The sequence below is a fragment of the Rhinoraja longicauda genome, chromosome 5 (assembly GCF_053455715.1).
Source record: "Rhinoraja longicauda isolate Sanriku21f chromosome 5, sRhiLon1.1, whole genome shotgun sequence".
Lineage (NCBI taxonomy): Eukaryota > Metazoa > Chordata > Chondrichthyes > Rajiformes > Arhynchobatidae > Rhinoraja > Rhinoraja longicauda.
The window spans coordinates 16,547,825-16,568,823 of record NC_135957.1 but is presented as its reverse complement, the minus strand read 5'-3'; the positions used below and the strand labels follow the sequence as shown (position 1 = coordinate 16,568,823).

The 20,999-nt window shown below is 42.7% G+C and overlaps 1 protein-coding gene across 4 annotated transcripts in view; it reads left to right on the top strand.

The window, feature by feature from the left end:
• The first annotated feature begins 7,072 nt into the window (after positions 1-7,072).
• The window catches only part of fam135a (family with sequence similarity 135 member A), a 98,661-nt gene continuing 84,734 nt past the window's right edge, over positions 7,073-20,999 (top strand). For 2 of the 4 annotated variants that reach the window (XM_078398975.1, XM_078398974.1), the window contains exon 1: positions 7,083-7,696. The gene's annotated coding sequence lies outside the window, so the exon portion shown is untranslated. Of the gene's footprint in view, positions 7,697-20,999 lie in introns of all 4 variants that reach the window. The other 2 variants (XM_078398978.1, XM_078398976.1) reach the window with 2 other exon arrangements.

Below are 20,999 nucleotides of genomic sequence, written 5' to 3'. Positions count from 1 at the left end.
TCATTCCCCCATTTATTTCTTGCATACTATTCTCTTCAGCAGGTCCACTAGCTCCTCTATGATTTTCCTGCCACTCACCTGCACAAGTGGGAATTTACAGTGGCTGGTTGCTCACACAAGCAAACTCCATGGAGACAGTAGTACCAAGGGGGTCACTGGAGTTATGCACAAGAAGCACTACCTTGCTGCATCACAATTGTAGCTCAGGGCCCATTAGTCAGGCACAGTTACAATTGAAAATGAATGGGAAAAAAATGGCTAAATTTTCAAAAAATTATTATGGTTAGTTATAGATACTATGGTTGCAGATTCTTGATTCAGATTTTTCTAGTTAGTATCAATTAAGTAATGGTATGATTATCTCTGTGACTTCAAATAGAATATTAAACAGTACAGCACAGGGACAGGCCTACAATGTTTATGCTGAACATGATGCCAAGACAAATGAATCTCATCTACCTGCACATGATCCATATTCATCCATTACCCGCCTATCCATGTATCTATCTAAAACCCCCTTAAATGCCCTTTTCATTTCTGCCTCCACCATCACCCATGGCAATGTGTTTCAAGCACCCACCACGCTCTGTGCAAAAAAACCTGTCCTGCACATCTCATTTAAACTTTACCCCTTCCACCTTCAAGCTATGCAATCCAATCTTTGACATTTCCACCCTGGGAAACAGATTTTGGCTGCCTACCCTATCTATGACTCATCATTTTATATACTTCAATCAGGTCTCCTCAACCTCTGACATTCCAGAGAAAACAAGACATGTTTGATTAATCTGAAAAATTCATCTCATCCATACATAGACAATATGTGCAGGAGTAGGCCATTCGGCCCTTTGAGCCAGCACCCCCATTCAATATGATCATGGCTGATCATCCACAATCAGTACCCTGTTCCTGCCTTCTCCCTATATCCCTTAATTCTGCTAGCCCTAAAACTCTCTCTAACTCTCTTTTGAATGCATCCAGTGAATCAGCCTCCACTGCCTTCCGAGGCAGAGAATTCCACAAATTCACAACCCTCTGGGTGAAAAGGTTTTTCCTCATCTCAGTTCTAAATGGCATGCCTCTTATTCTTAAACTGTCGCCCCTGGTTCTGGACTCCCCCAACATTAGGAACGTGTTTCCTGCATCTAGCAAGTCCAATCCCTTAATAATTTTATATGTTTCCATAAGATCCCCTCTCATCCTTCTAAATTCGAGTGAATACAAGCCCAGTCGCTCCATTCTTTCATCATATGACAGTCCCACCATCGTGAACCTACGTGAACCTACGTGAACCTGGTGAACCTACGCTGCACTCCCTCAATAGCAAGAATGTCTTTCCTCAAATTAGGAGACAAAAACTGCACACAATACTCCAGGTATAACTGCAGAATGACATCTTTGCTCCTATGCTCAACTCCTCTTGTTATGAAGCCCAGCATGCATTAGTGTTCTTCACTGCCTGCTGTACCTGTATGCCTACTTTCAGTGATTGATGTACAAGGACACCCAGGTCTCGTTTTCTTCCCCTTTTCCTAACTTGATACCATTCAGATAATAATCTGCCTTCCTGCTCTTGCCACCTCACATTTATCCACATTATCTGCCATGCATCTGCCCATTCACCCAACCTGTCCAAGTCACCCTGCATCCTCAAAGCATCCTCTTCACAGTTCATACTGCCACCCAGCTTTGTGTCATCTGCAAATTTGCTAATGTTACTTTTAATTCCTTCATCTAAATCATTAATGTATATTGTAAATAGCTGCGGTCCCAGCACCAAGCCTTACGGCACCCAACTAGTCTCTGCCTGCCATTCTGAAAGGGAACCGTTACATCCTCAAAAAAATCCAGAAGATTAGTCAAGCATAATTTCCCCTTCATGAAGGGAAGGGGGGAGGGAGGGGGAGGGAAGGGGGGTGAGGCAGTGGGGTGGAGGGGGAGTAGGAGAGGAGGGGGATGAGGGGGTGCTGCACCAATGCAGGAGAGGTTTGGGCCCAATGGGTCCACTTGGTCTAGTATTCCATTAAAATGCTGAATATTTTCTCCAGATTTAACTGGTTTCCCCCCCATAGGGTCACAGTGGTAGTTTTAGTTAAACATTCCCTCAAATCATCCAGCATGACATTATTTATGGAACCACATACCCAGTATTGTGCCTCAGTATAGATCTGCATATCAAGACTTGTGCTAAAAGCATTATAGGTCAGCCACCTGTCAACAAATTAATCATCCAAATATAGTGTATTTGTGCAAAAATAAATTCTGCATGATTTGCTGTCATATACTTGTTAAACAGCACATACAAAGAAACATACTCGAAAATATATAGGGCAGACATTACCCCACGGCTGTTTTAATTATGTGAACTAAAAATGCTCTCAACCTGGCCGTTGGAATTTAAAGCAAACATGCCCTTATACCCTTGTCCATGTTCAGGCCATTATAATACTGTGGAAGAGAGATTAGAACATGGAACAGTACAGCACTGGGACCAGCCCTTCGGCCCATATTGTTAGCATCAAAAATGTTGTTGGTGTTCTATCAAAACATCAAAAGCTGCCTACCATTTCATCCTGCACCTGCATTTTGGAAATCAAACCATCAGGCGGTGCTCCTTCTCCCTCCTTACAATCAGAAACTGAAACATAAAGATCCAATACAGAAAGTCGTGCAACGTTGCTTTGAGGAAATAGATGAGCTCCTCATTGATTATGTTGAGTCAATGGACTAATCCACATTTAAAGACATAGCAGCCAAGCTAAAGAATATGCCACAGCATCACAGACTTTATCAGTAAATGTGTGAGGGATTGCGTGCCAAAGGAGTCAATTTGAGTGTACCTCAAACTTATGATGCATGAAATGCACTCCCTCGTGAAGTCCAAGTCTGAGGCTTCAAGTCAGGTGACGCTGACCTGTACCGGAAATCTCAGTACGACCTTTCCAAAGCCATGGGGGACACCAAGAAACAATACTAGATCAAGTTAGAGGTCAAATTAATCACACTCATTGTGATATGGTTTGCATGCTTTAACAAACAAAGAATCCCTCCTCAACAAGCTCAATACATTCCATGCTCATTTCAAACAGAAATCAATGGAATAACGTAACCCAAAACCGATTGCCGACATCAGACCAGTCTTCTAGAGAGCAAATCCGTGGAAACCAAATGGCCTGGACGTATCATCTGAAACTGCGCAGACCAGCTGGCAGGAGTATCCGCAGATATTGCTAACACTCGCTAGTCCAATCCGAGGTTCCCACCTGTTTTAAGAAGATCGCCAAACAACACCAGTGCCCTGCAAGGCTGCATACTCAGCTCGTTACTTTATTCCATATACTTACTATACACTTTGTGAAAGCCTGCGACAGGGAAACACAGCTCGCAGGGTTCTCTCCCTTCCGCTCTCTCTTCTTCGTCATCATTCTCTCTCTCCTGCTTCTTCTCTTCCCTTTCCAACTATGCAGCCAACTTCTGCTCCTATTCACAAGTCGTGGATCAGATCTCAAACAATGATGAAGGAGATAAAGAGCTTGGTAGCATAATTTCGAGACAACATCCTCTCCCTGAACAACAGCAAAATGAAGAACTGGTCATCAACTTCAGAAAATGGAGAGGAATATATGCCCTAGTCTGTATCAATGGTGCTAAAGTGGAGATGGTCATGAACTTCAAGTTCCTAGGTGTAAAACCATCACCAATTTGTCCTGGTCAAACCACATAGAAGCTATGGCCAGGAAAGCACACCAACACTTCTACATCCTCGGATGCCTAAACAAATTTGGCTTATTTCCACTGACTCGTATCAATTTCTATAGATGCATCATAGAAAGCATTTTATCGAGATGTACCACAGTTTCATATGGTAACTGTTCCGCCCAAGACTGCAAAAAATTGCAGTTGTGAGCACAGCCCAGTCCATTGGGAAAACCAGTCTCCCCTCCCCATCAACTCTCTCTACACCTCACGCTGCCTTGGAAAGAGGCAAACATAATCAAGAAACACTCACATTCTGGCCATTCTCTCTTCTCCCCTCACCCATTGGACAGAAGATACAAAAGCTTGGAAGCACATACCACCAGATTCAAGAAAAGCTTATTTCCTGCTATTATCAGACTCTTGAAGAAATCTCTTACATGCTAATGCTGAATTCCTTATTTCCTAATCTACCTTGTTGCAGCCTGTGACGTCGGGGGTGACGCCGGATTCACCAGTGACCACACTGACACTCGCAGTAGGGTGAACTCACACTATATGTTTTATTTACAGTAAGAAAGTCCAAGAGCACATGGGGGCGCTGACCCTCACCGTCCGGGCGCACGTGAAGTGGCACTGGTGATCTTGGGCTTCTCCCTGGCAGATCGGTCCTGGTCTCAAAGGAAAAGGCACGACGATCTCAGGTTTCTCCATGCAGTTCATCCTTGCCTCAAGAGGAGGTGCTGGCGATCCCAGGCTTATCCTGGTGGCTCAGGTTTGGGGCTTGGAGGCAGCGCTGGTAGTCTCTGGCTTGTCCTGGCAGCTCAGTGTGTGTCTGTGTGTGGTGCAGTCCCTCGTTGTCCATGGGCAGGAAGAGGCACTGGCATCTCAGGCTTACCGCAGCCACTCAGTCTTAGCCTCAGTGCAGGCACTAGCTGCCTATGACTTCTTCCCAGCAGTCCAGTTGACCACACGGCAGCGCTGGCGGTGTTGGGTTTGTCTGCGTTAGTAGAAGAACTTTCTCCATAAATGTATACTGTATTCTGCATTCTGTTTCTATTTCAATCTTGCATTATCTTGATGTACTGATGCCTTGTATAATTTGCCTGGATAGCATGCAACACAGTTTTTCACTGTATCCTAATACACATGACAATAATAAAGCAATACCAATTACTTAGCGCAAGAGAGAAAAGAATGCAAATGTTGATCTTTATATCTTTTTAGTACTGGTTTTGGTTGGTCCAGTACACTCCTACACTTGCATTCCAAGCAAGTTTCTGTCACTCTCCAAACAGATATACACTTGCCCCAATAGTTGTGAAAGCTGTTCAGAAGAAGCTAATACATGCATATATTCCATTATTCACTCACAAACATGCAGATCATCAGATCCTGTGGATATATCAGTTTACAGACCTATTCATTTTTCCAACAATATCGTTTCACTAAGCTAATTTCTTTCAGTTCATCTTTCATTCTGAACATGTTGTTCTCCACGATTTCTAAGAAACTTTTTGTGTCATCTTCTGTTAAAAAACACAAACTATTTATTTAATTTCTTTGCCATTGACCTATTCCCTAATATAATTTGTCCTGTCTCAGACTGTAGGGAATTGACAATATCTTTTGCTAATCTTTTTGAATTAATTGAAGCTTTCACCGTCCGGCGCGGCCTGGAACGTGGCAACTTCAACAGCCTGACCGTGGGAGAAGACGGCAGGGGAAGAGAAAAGACATTCTGGCCTTCCATCACAGTGAGGAGGTGACTGGAGGAGACTCACTGTGATGGATGTTGCTTTTTGTTTGATTGTGTGTGTTATTGCTTATTTTTATTGCTCTTGGTGTTGGACTGTGGGTAATCTTTCATTTCACTGCACATTTATGTGTATGTGACAAATAAACTTGACTTGACTTTTACAGTCTGGTTTTATATTTCGTTCCAGGCTATATTTGTATACTACATTTCTTTGTGCCCTAATTTCATGAAGCCCTTTTTGGCAACATTATCAGCCTTCATTTTTATGTATTTATATCCTAAACTTAAGAGAGTGAAAAAATACAGCACAGAAACAGGGCCTTCAGCTTCCCACATCTGTGTCAATGAGCACCCATTTACACTAATCTTTCCTGAATGCACTTTACTCTCAGCACATTCCAATCAAGTGGAGAATCAAGAGAGGAAAGTGGAGGACTAGAGTCAAAAGGGAGGGGGTATTGGAGTGAGGAGAAGGCAGGAGTCAGTAAGGGGAGAATGGAGTGAGGGTAGGGGAGGGCAGATGTGAATGAGGGAAGGGGAGAGTGGAGTGAGTGGAGTCGAGGGCGAGAGTGACTGAGGGGAAGGGAAAGTGGAGTGGAGAGGAGAGGGTGCTGCGCCAATGCAGGAGAGGTTTGGACCCAACGGATCCACTTGGTCTAGTCTTCTTTAAATTTCACTCCTCTCACTTGAAAGCTATGCCCTAGGGTCGCTCACAATAACTAATTTCACCAGTCAACACATCCTTGGGATATGGGAGGAAATCAGAGTACCCAGGGGAAAATCAACATTGTCACAAAGAGGATACCAGACCACCAGCACTGAAAGGACGGGGAAAGTTTTTTTTTTCCACACAGAGAGTGGAGGGTGCCTGAAAAGTGCTGGATACAGAGATTAAGATATGGTGATGGATGCAGATAGTTGAAATGAAGATGCTTTTGGATTAGCATGTAAATATGCAAGAATGGAGGGATATGGATCACATGCAGGCAGTGGAGATTAGTTTAATTTGGTATCATGTTCAGCACAGACATTGTGGGCCAAAGAGCCAAAGCTTCTGTGCTGTACTTTTCCATGTCTCTTCAGCTAATAGTCCAACAGCACATAAACATGCCCTTTGGTCCATCTCATCCATACAGAACAATCCCATTTGCCCATGCCTAGCCCATGTTCCGCTAATTCTTTCCTATGTACCGGTCCAAATGATGTTCTAGTACCTGCCTCAACTACTTCCTCTGGCAGCTCATTCCATACACCCACCATCCCTCTGCGTGAAAAAGCTGTCCCTCAGATTCCTGAGAGCACTCTTTCCCCTCTCATCATAAACTTACGTCCTCTAGCTTTTTTTTTATACCCCTACCCCTATAATTTTTTTGATACCATGAGAGAAAGACTCTATATGCAACTAACCCTATTTTCCTTTATGGTTTTTATACACCTCCCTCTACCGCCCCAGCCCCCAGGATTACCGCCCCATTCATTCCCCATCCCGCCCCCCAAAAGCTTCCAGCGCTCCATGAATATATTGAAAGATGAAAAAAAAACATCTTAATACGTAATTTCTGATGGTTTTTCGGAACAGCCGACAGGAGCGAGTCCGTAGACCAGAGAGGGTGCAGACGCATGAAGCACCGCTTGCGTTACCCTTCGAAGGCGGAGAGCACCGCTTGCGTTACCCTTCGAAGGCGGAGAGCACCGCTCACCTCCGCGCACCAGCCTCGCCCGCCCGCCGCCGCGCAAGCGCAGTGAGCCTCGGGGCCGCAGCACTCCGTCTGTAGCTCGATGACAGTTGGGATATTTCTCTGTCTCTCTCACTTCGCGTCTCCTCTGTCGCAGAGGCTTTAAAAAAAACAAAAAACTGGTTGATGTTGAAGTGCCGAGCGAAACAGGCGACCGACCTGAGCGGCGGTGACGAGGCCGGCCCCGATGTTGCTTGAATCCACACCCCCTGCTCACCTCCACGCCGAGGCCTAGGGCGGCGGCAGCTCGTGCTCGGTGGCGGCTCGTGCTCGGTGGCGGCGGGAGCGCGGCTCGCTGGCTGCCCAGCGAAGGTGGTGGTTACATTTTGAACTCGCCTGACGTTCCCCCCTCACACCACAGCCAGTTGCAGGGGGAGGGGGACGGAACTGGCGCGGGAAGAACTGTGGCCCCGGAGCTCGCGGGCGGCCTGGCACCGCCGTCCTACCCCGGGCATCACCTCGCTGCCCCCGCTATTTATTTTCGACGGGCAGTTGGAATTTAGAGGTAAATGTCGGTGGGTTTTTTGCTGAGAACATGGCTGTCAGCGCTCATCTGTTGTCCAGGCATTGCGGCCAGCTGGTGGTGTTGGCTCTCTTGTATGTGCATGTATATGTGTTCCTATCGCTTTGTTGTTTTCCCTTTGATGGTTAAGAAGGGAAGTGTGGATTCAGACATTAAGGTTTTAATTAAGTAAATTAGGAAGTACGCGTTTCAGTGACGAGAGGGTCAGTACAGAAGAGACACGCTGATTAGGCAGGCGAACCAGGTAAGTGATGATAAACATTTTATCTGGCGAATTTTCACAAATTGGAATATGGTATCGGAAAGGGCCATGGATGCAGACTCTAGTAACTTTGCATAGTTAGAAGCAAAACTTTACGGGAAGGGCAGGAGAATCCGGCCAATTAAATAGTTTTCAAAGGGCCAACACAACAACAGTGGGGCGAATGACCGCCGATGGAGATCAGCATAGTTCTCTCTCCACAGTGCTATTTTTCTCCCTGGTTCTCCATCAAATGGTTATTTCTCTTTTCTATTTTTCTGGTGGATGCATTGCTGCACTGCACTGCACTGCACTGGATATTGACCAAGTCAAGTTCCCATTGTTTTGATGCCTTGATTTTAAACTTGCATCCTTGTTTTCAAATTATTTAATCTTTCACATGCCTGAACTTCGCTTGTTTGAATTTGTTAATCATTTCTGCATGTTATTGTCTCATGGAACAAAGAGACCTTTTGTGCACAAATCCAGCATCACAGGTCGATAAGATGGTTGGGAAGGCATAGGGGATACTCACATTCATTTCCTGGGCTATACAATATTAAAACAGGTGGGTTAAATTATGACAACATGACACATTAGTTAGGACACAGACAGAGTGTTGTGTTTATTTCTGGTTGCTTATCTCTAGAAAGAATGTGATTCTACCGGGCTGGATAAGAGGGGAGGCGAAGTGCAGATGGCAGTTTGGATAACCTGGTTTTGTTTTCTTTGAGGCAGGGAATGCTGGATAGAGACCCGCTTGAAACATAGAAAATAGGCGCAGGAGGAGGCCATTCGGCTCTTCAAGCCAGCACCGTCATTCATTGTGATTTACAAAATGATGGGGGCCCTTAAACTGGGATGATAGTGAGAAATGTTTCCCCTTCATGGATGTAATAATCTGAGGACACAAGACATAATCTGAGGACACAAAACACAAAATGCCAGAGGAACTCAGCGGGTCAAGCATGATTGGGGAAGGATTTGGGGAAAAATTGAATAATAATTGTTTTCCACTCAGTACATGGTAGAACTCTGGAATGCACTGCCTGAGGGATCAGTATAATAGGTGCTTGATGGTCAGCATGGACATGATAGGCCAAAGAACCTCTTTCCATGCTATATAACTCAATGACCATCGATGACCACGTCGTCAACTACTGAGATTCACCATTTTGAATTTCCTTCCCTTAACAGTTAGTGAGGAATTTCTTTAGCCAAAACGTGATGAATCTATGGAATTCATTGCCACAGGAGGTTGTGGAGGCTAAGCGTTGGATATTTTTAAAGCGGAGATTGATAGGTTCTTGATTGGTAAGGACATCAAAGGGTGACGGGGCAGGAAGGCAGGAGAATGGGGTCGAGAGGGAAACATAGATCGGCCATGATCGAATGGCAAGTAAACTCGATGGGCCGAATGGCCTAATTCTACTCCTATGTCCAATGGACAACATTGCCTTTTGTTTTCGATGCTTCTTAAAGCATAAATGTTGGTTACTGGTTTGGTTATTTTGTCCTAATATCACCATTGGAAGCACGGTGTCGGGTTTGTGTTTAATAGTACTCCTATGACTGACTGGTTTGCTGAGTTAAAGGCAGTACATGTGGTGGTAAGAACAGGAAGGCAGATTATTATCTGAATGGTGTCAAGTTAGGAAAAGGGGAAGTACAAAGAGATCTGGGTATCCTTGTTCATCAAGAAAGCTAATGGCATGTTGGCCTTCATGACAAGAGGAGTTGAGTATAGAAGCAAAGAGGTCCTTCTGCAGTTGTACAGGGCCCTAGTGAGACCACACCTGGAATACTGTGTGCAGTTTTGGTCTCCAAATTTGAGGAAGGACATTCGTGCTATTAAGGGAGTGCAGCATAGGTTCACTAGGTTAATTCCCGGAATGGCGGGATTGGCGTATGTTGAAAGACTGGAGCGACTGGGCTTGTATACACTAGAACTTAGAAGGATGAGAGGGGATCTTATTGAAACATATTGGATTAAGGGATTGGACACGTTAGAGGCAGGAAACATGTTCCCAATGTTGGGGAAGTCCAGAACCAGGGGCCACAGTTTAAGAATAAGGGGTAGGCCATTTAGAACGGAGATTAGGAAAAACTTTTTCACTCAGAGTTGTAAATCTGTGGAATTCTCTGCCTCAGAAGGCAGTGGAGGTCAATTCTCTAGATGCTTTCAAGAGAGAGTTAGATAGAGCTCTTAATGATAGCGAAGTCAGGAGATATGGGAGAGGGCAGGAACGGGGTACTGATTGTGGATGATCAGCCATGATGACATTGAATGGCGGTGCTGGCTCGAAGGGCCGAATGGCCTACTCCTGCACTTATTGTCTATTGTCACACTTAATAACTTCGGGAGAGGAGGAAAATAATTTTATTAACGTTTAATTAATTATGAATTATTAAAGCTACACTGTAATAGTCATTTTATATTGTACTATCAAGCTCTTGTACTGAAATCCTGTAAGCTAAACCTATTTTGTGAAGAGGCAGCTGCATTTAAATATTCCTGTTCTCACTCTGAAACACCAGGGCCCGCATTCCAACAATTGCTTTGATACACTAGGTCCCTGGAAACTGCTCTTGTTGTGACACACTGGGCCCTTGGTTCCCCTGCTCCTGTGAAATTCATGGGGTACCTGGATTATTTATTATTCCACTATATACAACCTTAAAAAAAGTGAAACAAATGTACTAGGATTTTAATAGGAATGACATCTAGTAGTCAGGATGTTAGTTTGCATTATCAATTAGTGTGCTGGATTAAAGCATTGTGGTACAGTAGGCTGAGGGGAAACTGATGAGAGATTTTTTTGTTTTTTACAAAATGTAAGTTTTAAGATTCTTAAATGGGAGTTGATATCGATCATCAACTGTAGGGGTGATGGAATGGAGGAGATTTAGCAAGTAAGAGTTTCATTGTTCCGGATTATATGTGGTGAATATGACAAATAAACTCTTGGTCCTGAGAGAGGCTGGGCAGAAGAGCATTGGATTAGGTAATGAAAGTGTGAATCAGAGTTTCCGCGTCTGACGAGTTGAAAAACAGGTGAAATCATTGCAAGACACAAAATGCTGGTACAACTCAGCGGGACAGGCAGCATCTCTGGAGAGAAGGAATGGGTGACGTTTCGGGTCGAGACCCTTCTTCAGAGACGTCACCCATCCCTTCTTTCCAGAGATGCTGCCTGTTCCGCTGAGTTGCTCCAGCATTTTGTGTCTACCTTTGATTTAAACCAGCATCTGCAGTTCTTTCCTACACATGAAATCAGGCAATGTTGCAGAGATGGTGTGGAAGAGGAGAGGATGTGCAGTCTGGAACTTACCTCGTGGTCAGTTTTAGGCAATAGCCATTCAAGTGACATAATTAGCGGCTAGGGAATAATGTATGCCATGGGAACTGAAGACAATGATTGTGATATTCTCATTATGTATTGAGAAAAATGTAAATATGTGGAACTGCAAATGCTGCTGATTTTTTTTTTTTTAAACAGCGCTGGAATACTTCAGTGGGTCAGGTAGTATCTCTGGAGAATATTATATGGGTGACATTTAGAGACTCGACTCTTCCTCAGATTGATTGTAGGAGAGGGAGACAAACCTGTAAGAAAGATGGAGGTGGGACAAAGCAAGGCAAGTGATAGTTGGATATAGGTGAGGTTGGGGGGGTTGATTGGCAGAAAGATGTGCAAACCAAAAAGTTGCTCAGAGAATTACCTCTGCGAAAAGGGATATGGATGAGAAGATGTGACTGGTGGGGGAACCATGTTGAAAATGGTGGAGACTGGTGGGGTGAAAGGTAAAGATCAGGAGAACTTTGTCCTTGTTCTGTCATGGGTGAAAGAGAGCGAGAACAGAACTATGGGGAACAGTAGACACTGGTAAGACAGCAGGGTGCCAGACAGGTCAACAGAATGACAGGGTCGGAACTCAGAACCCTGTGTAGGATGAAATATTTGCTCAGCCTGTGTTAGATATTGAACAAAGTCTTTGAAGATGGTGGTAGAATCAGAAGTGGTGATGAAGGTGATATGGGCTGTGGTTAGCATACAAGTGAAATTCCTGGTGTGCTTATTGACGTTGCCAAGGGATAACATGAAAATGAGAATGGGAGGATAGAATAAGACTTGTTTGAAGGCACCAGAGATAATAGCAAGGCATGGGAAGTGCTGGTGATTCCCTGCCTTAAACTAGATAGATGAAAATGGAGGGAGGCTTTATACATCACAAATTATAATCAAAACTTTATGCCCAGACAATTTGCCTTGCCTTTTGCAGATCATCTGAAAATGAAGGAAGTTACCGGCTAACTTAATATTTCCTGTACTTTCTTTCTTTGCAAATTACTGCAGCAAGAAATGCACTTGTATATGGAGAAATCAGCTCACTGGTAACTAAATTCATGCTTGCAGTCAGGGAGAAACAAAACTTTAAAATATAATTAATATCCATAGTTTTAACATTCTATCAGAACAAAGCAAAAACAATGTATTGTTCAGATCTTGCCTCGGTTTCATTCCCTAATCCAATGCTCAACAACAAACCAGCCCATCGACAAGATTCCTTAGAAAGACACGACATCGATTATTTGTCATTGAAAAATTCCAAAAAAGACCAGAACATGCACAGTAGATCAGCCAATAATAATAGAGAAACAGTAGCAATTTCAGTCCGAAGACCTATCATCAGAATTGATCAATTACAACCTGCTTATGGTATCAGCACTGCAACTTTAATTTTTGTTTCTGCAGATTTGATTCAATGTTTAAAAAACCAAGTCTGCTTTATGATTTTACTCTATGGTCTTTTCTCATCCCTCTTTAGAAGCAAATAGTAGGCTTTCTGTTAAGTAGCTACACTGTACAACAACGATTTTTTAAAAAGTTGAAAGCTGTAGTGGAAGGAAGATGAATATGTCAAAGAAAATACTAAAAATGCTCAGCAGGTCAAGCAAGAGGAGAGTTGGTGTATGGGAGATATAGAAAAGAGAGACGGAGTGCTAATGTTGTTGAACAGTCATGCGGATGAAATGTAATCTCGATTTCTCATTCCACACCAACTGGGTATGTCAAAGTCCGTTTCTTAAAACAGACAACAACATAAACAGTTAAAGGTAAACCAAGCAAAGTTTTAATTATCGTCAGACAGGAGTGGAGGATCAGTGCTAAGGGTGTATGACCATACTTAGCACTCCCTGTGCTTCCACTCAAAGATACAGCATTTTTGCAGCATTTTTTATACAGAATTTACAGCAAGAATGTTTAACACAACATTTCCTTCAAATCAATCTCATTGTATAGGAACACAATATACTTGACACCCTAAAGTCATAAACTATTCTACACAATAAGTCATTAGTCGAAGATAAGGACCCTTATCATACCACAGAAGGTCCTGTTTTCACACTCCCACAAATAGTCAACAGTTAACCACATCCTAATCTTAACAAGAGCATTGTTCATCGTCTTTCCCAGACATCTTTCCCAGGGATAACAGGATATACCGCTCTAGAGGCTTTAACAATCACATAGCCATATCCTGCCTGGTGCAATTTTGCAAACATCAGCTATTCAGGACCCAAGGTTCAGGCTCATCCTGTTCATTCATTCTACCATTTTATTATTTCTGTGGTTTCCAGGGATTGTAAGTTACCAGACACATCCTTATGAGCAATTAGCATTCCTTCACCTTCAATAATATAGAAGCCCCAAAAGCATAATGACCAAGCATCCCATCATACAAAGTTAATAACCATTTACTCTTTCAGGTACTTAATTTTCCATTTTGATTTCAAATTTTCACCATCTACATTTTTTGTGGCTTTTTATTGAGTTTATATAGAGGAGCAGGTGATAAACGCCTCCAGTATTGTGATATGTTTTAAAATGTCTACTTAACTTATTCCCATTTCAGTTGTTGCTTAATTGGTGGCACTCTTACCTCTGAGCTGAAAAGTTGAAGCTCCACTTCAGAGACTTGAGCAAATAAAAGTAGAACAATTGATTAGTATAGCAGTTACTCAGGTGCCATCTGTCAGAAAAGATGTTAAACTGTTTCCTGATGAGTCCTGAGTGGATGTAAAAGATCCCATGATACCGTTTCAATAGAGCAATGGAATTAGCTATCCCTGAGTCAACATCTCTGAAACACAAATTATTAGTTCATTACGTTGCTGTTTTGGGAATGTCCTGTATGTCAATTGGCTGCTGCATTTCATATTTCACAAAGTGACTATACTTCAAATGAAGCAGCCATAATTGAATTTACGAGCTCCAACTTTTTTTTAAGAAAACGCAGTTCTGCCTCTGAATGCAAAGGCGTGTTTTTACAATGCCCTCCATAATGTTTAGGACAAAGACCCATCATTTATTTATTTGCCTCTCCACAATTTGAGATTTGTAATAGATTTGTAATAATCAAATTGTACTCCACAATTTGAGATTTGTAATAGAAAAAAATCACATGTGGGTAAATTACACATTGTCGGATTTTATGAAAGGGTATTTTTATACATTATGGTTTCACCATGTAGAAATTACAGCTGTGTTTATACATAGTCGTCCCCCCCACCCCATTTCAGGGCACCATAATGTTTGGGACACATGGCTTCACAGGTGTTTGTAATTGCTCAGGTGTGTTTAAATGCCACCTTAATGCAGGTATAAGAGGGCTCTCAGCACCCAGTCTTTCCTCCAGTCTTACCATCACATTTGGAAACTTTTATTGTTGTTTATCAACATGAGGACCAAGTTGTGGCAATGAAAGTCAAAGAAGCCATTATGAGACTGAGAAACAAGAATAAAACTGTTAGAGACATCAGCCAAACCTTAGGCTTACCAAAATCAACTGTTTGGAACATCATTAAGAACAAAGAGAGCACTGGTGAGCTTACTAATCGCAAAGGGACTGGCAGGCCAAGGAAGACTTCCACAGCTGATTACAGAATAATTCTCTCTATAATAAAGAAAAATCCCCAAACACCTGTCCTACAGATCAGAAACTCTCTTCAGGAGTCAGGTGTGGATTTGTCTATGACCATTGTCCGCAGAAGACGTCATGAACAGAAATATAGAGGTTACACTGCAAGATGCAAACCACTGGTTAGCCGCAAAAAATAGGATAGCCAGGTTACAGTTTGCCAAGAAGTATTTAAGAGAAGAACCACAGTTCTGGAAAAAGGTCTTGTGAACAGATGAGACAAAGATTAACTTATATCAGAGTGATGGCAAGAGCAAAGTATCGAGGCGAGAAGGAACTGCCCAAGATCCAAAGCATACCACCTCATCTGTGAAACACGGTGGTGGGGGTGTTATGGCCTGGGCATGTATGGCTGCTGAAGGTACTGGCTCACTTATCTTCATTGATGATACAACTGCTGATGGTAGTAACATAATGAATTATGAAGTGAGTAGACACATCCTATCTGCTCGTTCAAACAAATGTCTCAAAACTCATTGGCCGGCGGTTCATTCTACAGCATGATAATGATCCCAAACATACTGCTAAAGCATCAAAGTTTTTCAAAGCTAAAAAATGGTCAATTCTTGAGTGGCCCAGTCAATCACCCGATCTGAACCCAATTGGCCATGCCTTTTATATGCTGAATAGAAAACTGACGGGGACTAGCCCTCAAAACAAGCATAAGCTCAAGATGGCTGCAATACAGGCCTGGCAGAGCATCACCAGAGAAGACACCCAGCAACTGGTGATGTCCATGAATCGCAGACTTCAAGCAGTCAGGAGAGCTATCCCTCCACTCACCATCAACAACACCAGTCACATCTGTGGAGTCATTTAAGTTCCTTGGAACCATCATCTCCAAGGACCTTAAATGGGGGGGGGGGCACAGTCAAAAAGGCCCAGAGGATGTACTTCCTGTGGCAACTGAGGAAACACAATCTGCCACAGGCAATGATGGTCCAATTCTATACTTCCATCATAGAGTCCGTTGTCACCTTCTCCATCATGGTCTGATTTGGCTCAGCCACCAAGCACGGCATGCGGAGACTGCAACGAATCGTTTGATCAGCTGAGAAGGTTGTTGGCGACAACCTTCCCCTCATTGACGAACTGTACACTGCAAGGACCAGGAAACGAGCGGGCATGATCATCTCTGACCCCCCTCACCCTGGCCACAAACTCTTTAAAGCACTTCCCTCTGGAAGGCAACTCCGGACTGTCAAAACAGCCACAGCCAGACATAAAAACAGGTTTTTTTCCGCGACTAGTAGCTCTACTCAATAACCAAAAGTCTGTAGTCTCTTTTTGCTCTGGTTTATTTCACTCGCATGTTTAAACCGTAATGTTGTATTCTTAATGTTTTATGCTTTATTCTTATACTGTATGTTCGTGTTATTACTTGTGAATGGAGCACCAAGGCACATTCCTTGTATGTGTACATACTTGGCCAATAAACTCATTCATTCGTCTTTGCATGCAAAGGATATGTAACGAAATACTAATCATGACATTGCTGTGTCCCAAAGATTATAGTGCCCTGAAATGAGGGAACTATGTCTAAGAATTGCTGTAATTTTTACATGGTGAAACCAAAATGTATAAAAATGGCCTTTATTAAAATCTGACAATGTGCACTTGAGCCACATGTGATTTTTTTTCTATTACAAATCTCAAATTGTGGAGCACAGAAGCAAATAAATAAATGATGGGTCTTTGTCCCAAACATTGTGGAGGGCAATGTATTATAGACACAAGGAACTGCAGATGCTGGTTCACAAAATAAGATGCAGGTGGCAGATGCAGTATAATGTGGATAAATGTGAGGTTATCTACTTTGGTGGCAAGAACAAGAAGGTAGATTATTATCTGTCAGATTAGGAAAAGGTTTTCATTCTACTTGGTCCTGTTCAAAAATACAACCTTTTTGGACAAACTTAAGAAGTTTTCTAGAACAGATTATCGGAATACAACTTCCATACAACCCAAGATTTTTGTTATTGGGTGATGTTGAAGGAATAAGACCACAACTTAAAATGAATAAATATCAGAAAAAAATTATAAAAATTGCATTAGCAGTAGCCAAAAAAACTATCGCAGTTACTTGGAAATCAGATTCCTATTTAAGTATGGACCTTTGGAATAATGAAATTTCTAACTGTATCCCACTTGAAAAAATTACTTATAATTTAAGGAACAAATATGATACTTTTTTAAATATCTGGCGTCCTTATTTACAAAAGATGGGCCTATATATATATATATATAGAAGAATTGTTCATATTCTCAATGGTCCTTTTGGGAGAGATGTACATATATATACAGTTTGGAATTCTGTTTGGAATTCCATGAGGCGTGTGCAGGACCCCCAACACCCAGGCAATCTTTAATCTTTCTTTCTTTTTTCTTATTTGGGGTTAGTATAAGGGGGGGGTGGGGGGAAGGGTGGGAGGGCTTGTTTTCTAAAAAGTTCTGTAAAAATAAAAATAAATAAATAAAATAAAAAAAGATTAGGAAAAGGTGAGGTGCAACGAGACCTGGGTGTCCTTGTACATCAGCCACGGAAAGTAAGCATGCAAGAATGGCAGGCAGTGAAGAAAGCAAATGAGATGCTGGCCTTCATAGCGAGAGGATTAGAGTACAGGAGCAAGGAGGTCCTACTGCAGTTGTACAACGCCCTGGTAAGACTGCACCGGGAGTATCGTGTGAAGTTTTGGTCTAGTTTGAGGAAGGACATTCTTGCCATTGAGGGAGTTCAGCATAGGTTCACCAAGTTAATTCCTGGGATGGCGGGACTGACATATGATGAAAGAATGGATCGACTGGGCTTATATTCACTGGAATTTAGACGGATGAGAGGAGATCTTGTAGAAACATACAAAATTCTTAAGGGATTGGACAGACTTGAGCAAAAAAAAATTCACCCAGAGGTGTTACAGAATCTGTGGAATTCTCTGCCACTGAAGGCAGTGGGGCCAATTCACTGGATGGTGTCAAGAGGGAGTTAGATTTAGGTCTTAGGGCTAAATGAATCAAGGGATATGGGGGGAAAAGCAGGAATGGGGTACAGATTTTAAATGATCAGCCATGATCAGATTGAATGGTGGTGCTGGCTCGAATGGCCTATTTTTCTATATTTCTAAGAAAAAAAGTGTTAGAGTAGTTCAGCGGGTCAGGCAGCATCTTTGGAAAATGTGGATAGGAGAAGTTTCAAATTAGGATCCTTCTGACTGATTATAGGGGACGAAAGAAAGGTGGAAGAGGGGAGTGGCAGAACAATGTCTGGCAAGTAATAGCTGGATATAGGTGAGGGGGGTTATTGATAGGCAGCTGGTTGGACAAAGGACAGATGAAAAGACAGGTATGTGACAAAAGGATTTAAGAATTGCAAATTGTGAAGCTAGATGAAGGAATGTAGGTGGGGAGGGGGGGGGAATTAGGTATGAGTCCAGGTGGGGCATAGGGGAGACAAGGAGGTGAAAAACAAAGGGACGGGGGTAATGAGGGGGTGGGAGGGGTTGTAGTTACCTAAATTTGGAAAATTCAACATTTATACGATTGGGTCATGAGTATTCCAAGTGGAATATGAAGGGCTGGTCCTCCAGTTTGTGTGTGGCCTCAGTCTGGCAATGGAGGATGCCCAACAGAAAAGTCAATATGGGAATGGAAGTTAAAATGGTTAGCAACCAGGAGATCCAGTTGGCCTTAGCGGACCGAATCCAAGTGTTCGGTGAAACAGTTGCCTTGATCTCGCTGATGTACAGGAGACCACATCAGGAACACTGAATGCAGTATTTGAGGTTAGAGGAGGTGCATGTGAACCTCTGTTTCACCTGGAAGGATTGTTGAGGTCTCTGGATGGAGGTGAAAAAAGAGGTATAGAGTGTGCATCTCCTTTGATTGAGGGGAAAGTACCTGGGGAAGGGGAGGTTTGGGTGGTAAGGGATGAGTGAACCAAGGAGTTATGAGGGTGGAGAGATGTTGTTGGTTAGTTACCCAAAATTGTTCAATGTTTATACTGTTGGTTGTAAGCTATCGAGGCAGATTCTGAGGTGCTGTTCCACCAGTTTGCATGTGGCCCTGCTCTGGTAATGCAGGAGAACAGAAAGGGGGTTCTCTTATTATGTGGCTGCTTCCCTTATTCTTCTTGGTGTTAGAAGTTGTAGGTTTTACATGTTTTGTTTGAATATTCTTGATGGGCAGTTGTAGTGCACTTTGTAAACGGTATGCTCTGTTGCTCTGGCTTGTAATAAGATCATGTGCTAGGAGCAGAATTAGGCCATTCGGCCATCAAGTCTACTCAGCCATTCCATCATGGCTGATCCATCTCTCCCTCCTAACCCCATTTTCCTGCCTTCCCCCGAGAACATCTGACACCTTTACAATTGCCGGTTATCAATTGAGCAGACTTTCTTCCTGAATACATGCAGTATGGGTGTGCCTCGGGTCGGTGCTGGGTCCATTGTTATCTATATCAACTATTTGGATGAAGATGGAGAGGCATGGTTAGTAAGTTTGCAGATGACTTTAAAAATGAGGTATTGTGGACTGAAGAACATTGTCAAAAATTACCGTGAAATCTCGATCAGCGAGGTGCGTGGGCCGAGGCATTCAATTAAGTGCGAGATGTTGCATTTATGCAAGTCAAACCTGAGCGATACTTTGACAATAAAGGGTAGGGATTAGTGAAGTGTTATAGACAAAGGGACCTAGGAATCAAAGTACATCATCCCTGCAATTGGAATCACAGGTAGATAGTGATGAAGAAGGGGTTTGGCACACTAACCTTCATGAAACATGGTATTGAGTGCAGTAGTTGGGACATTATGTTGCAGTTGTACAAGACGTTGGTGTGGCCACATTTGAAGTATTATGTACAGCGGTTACCCTTGTATAGGAAAGACGTTATTAAGATGGACGGAACACAAAGCAGATTAACAATAATATTGCTAGGACGGGGGGGGGGGGGCTGCATTATAGGATGAGGTTAGGCAGATTAGGATTTTATTACTTGGATTTTAGGAGATCAATGGGGTGATCTTGTAGGTGTATAAAATCATGAGAAGCATAAATAAGATGAATGCATGCAGTTCTTTTCCCGGGGTAGGAAAAGAAAAATGGTCCTTGATTATGTTACCTGAGGCAATGTGGTGTAGATGGAATCAATAGGAGGGGGGGGGGGGGGAGGGTGGTGTGTTGGATTATCTGATGGACTGGCTGGCATCCATAACTCTGCAATTTCATGAGAGGAGAAAGATTTGATAAGGACTTGGGGAACTGTTTATTCACACAGAATATGGTACATAAATGGAACGAGCTGCCAGAGAAATTGGTTATGGCAGGTACAGTAGTAATACTTAAAAGACATTTGGACAGGTACATGGATAGGAAACTTTAGAAGGATGTGGGACTAACACTGGAATAGCTTAGATTAGCTCAGTCTGAAGAAGGGTCTCGTCCCGAAACGTCACCCATTCTTTCTCTCCTGAGATGCTGCCTGTCCCACTGAGTTAATCCAGCATTTTGGGTCTACCTGGAGTAGCTTACATGGGCATTTTGCTTGGGCGAACGGCCTGTTTCCATGCTACATTACTCTGATTCTAATTCCAGGGATTTGAAGTGGCCTAGTGCATAGTTTGTCAAAGGCTATTGTATTAATACAGCAAGTAATTGGCCAAGCTAACAGCATGTTATTGTTGGTTTACAAAAAAAGACACCAAGTGCAGGAGTATATCAGCAGGTCTGGACAACATGAATAGGTGATGTTTGAGTCTGGACTTTGTAGGTTATGTACCCAAAATTGGAGAATTCAACGTTCACACAGTTTGGCTGTAACTATGTTATTGCTTAATGCTAAGGACGTTTAATACAAAAGCTAGAAGGCTATACTTCAGATAGGAAAAGGATAAAACAGAAATATTTATGATATACAGTGCATTCAGAATATATTCAGACCCCTTCATCTTTTCCACATTTTGCTATGTTACAGCCTTATTTAAAAATGGATTATATTCTATTTTTTATCATCAATCTGCACAATCCCCACAATAAAAAAGCAACAGGTGTTTAGAAATTTTTGCA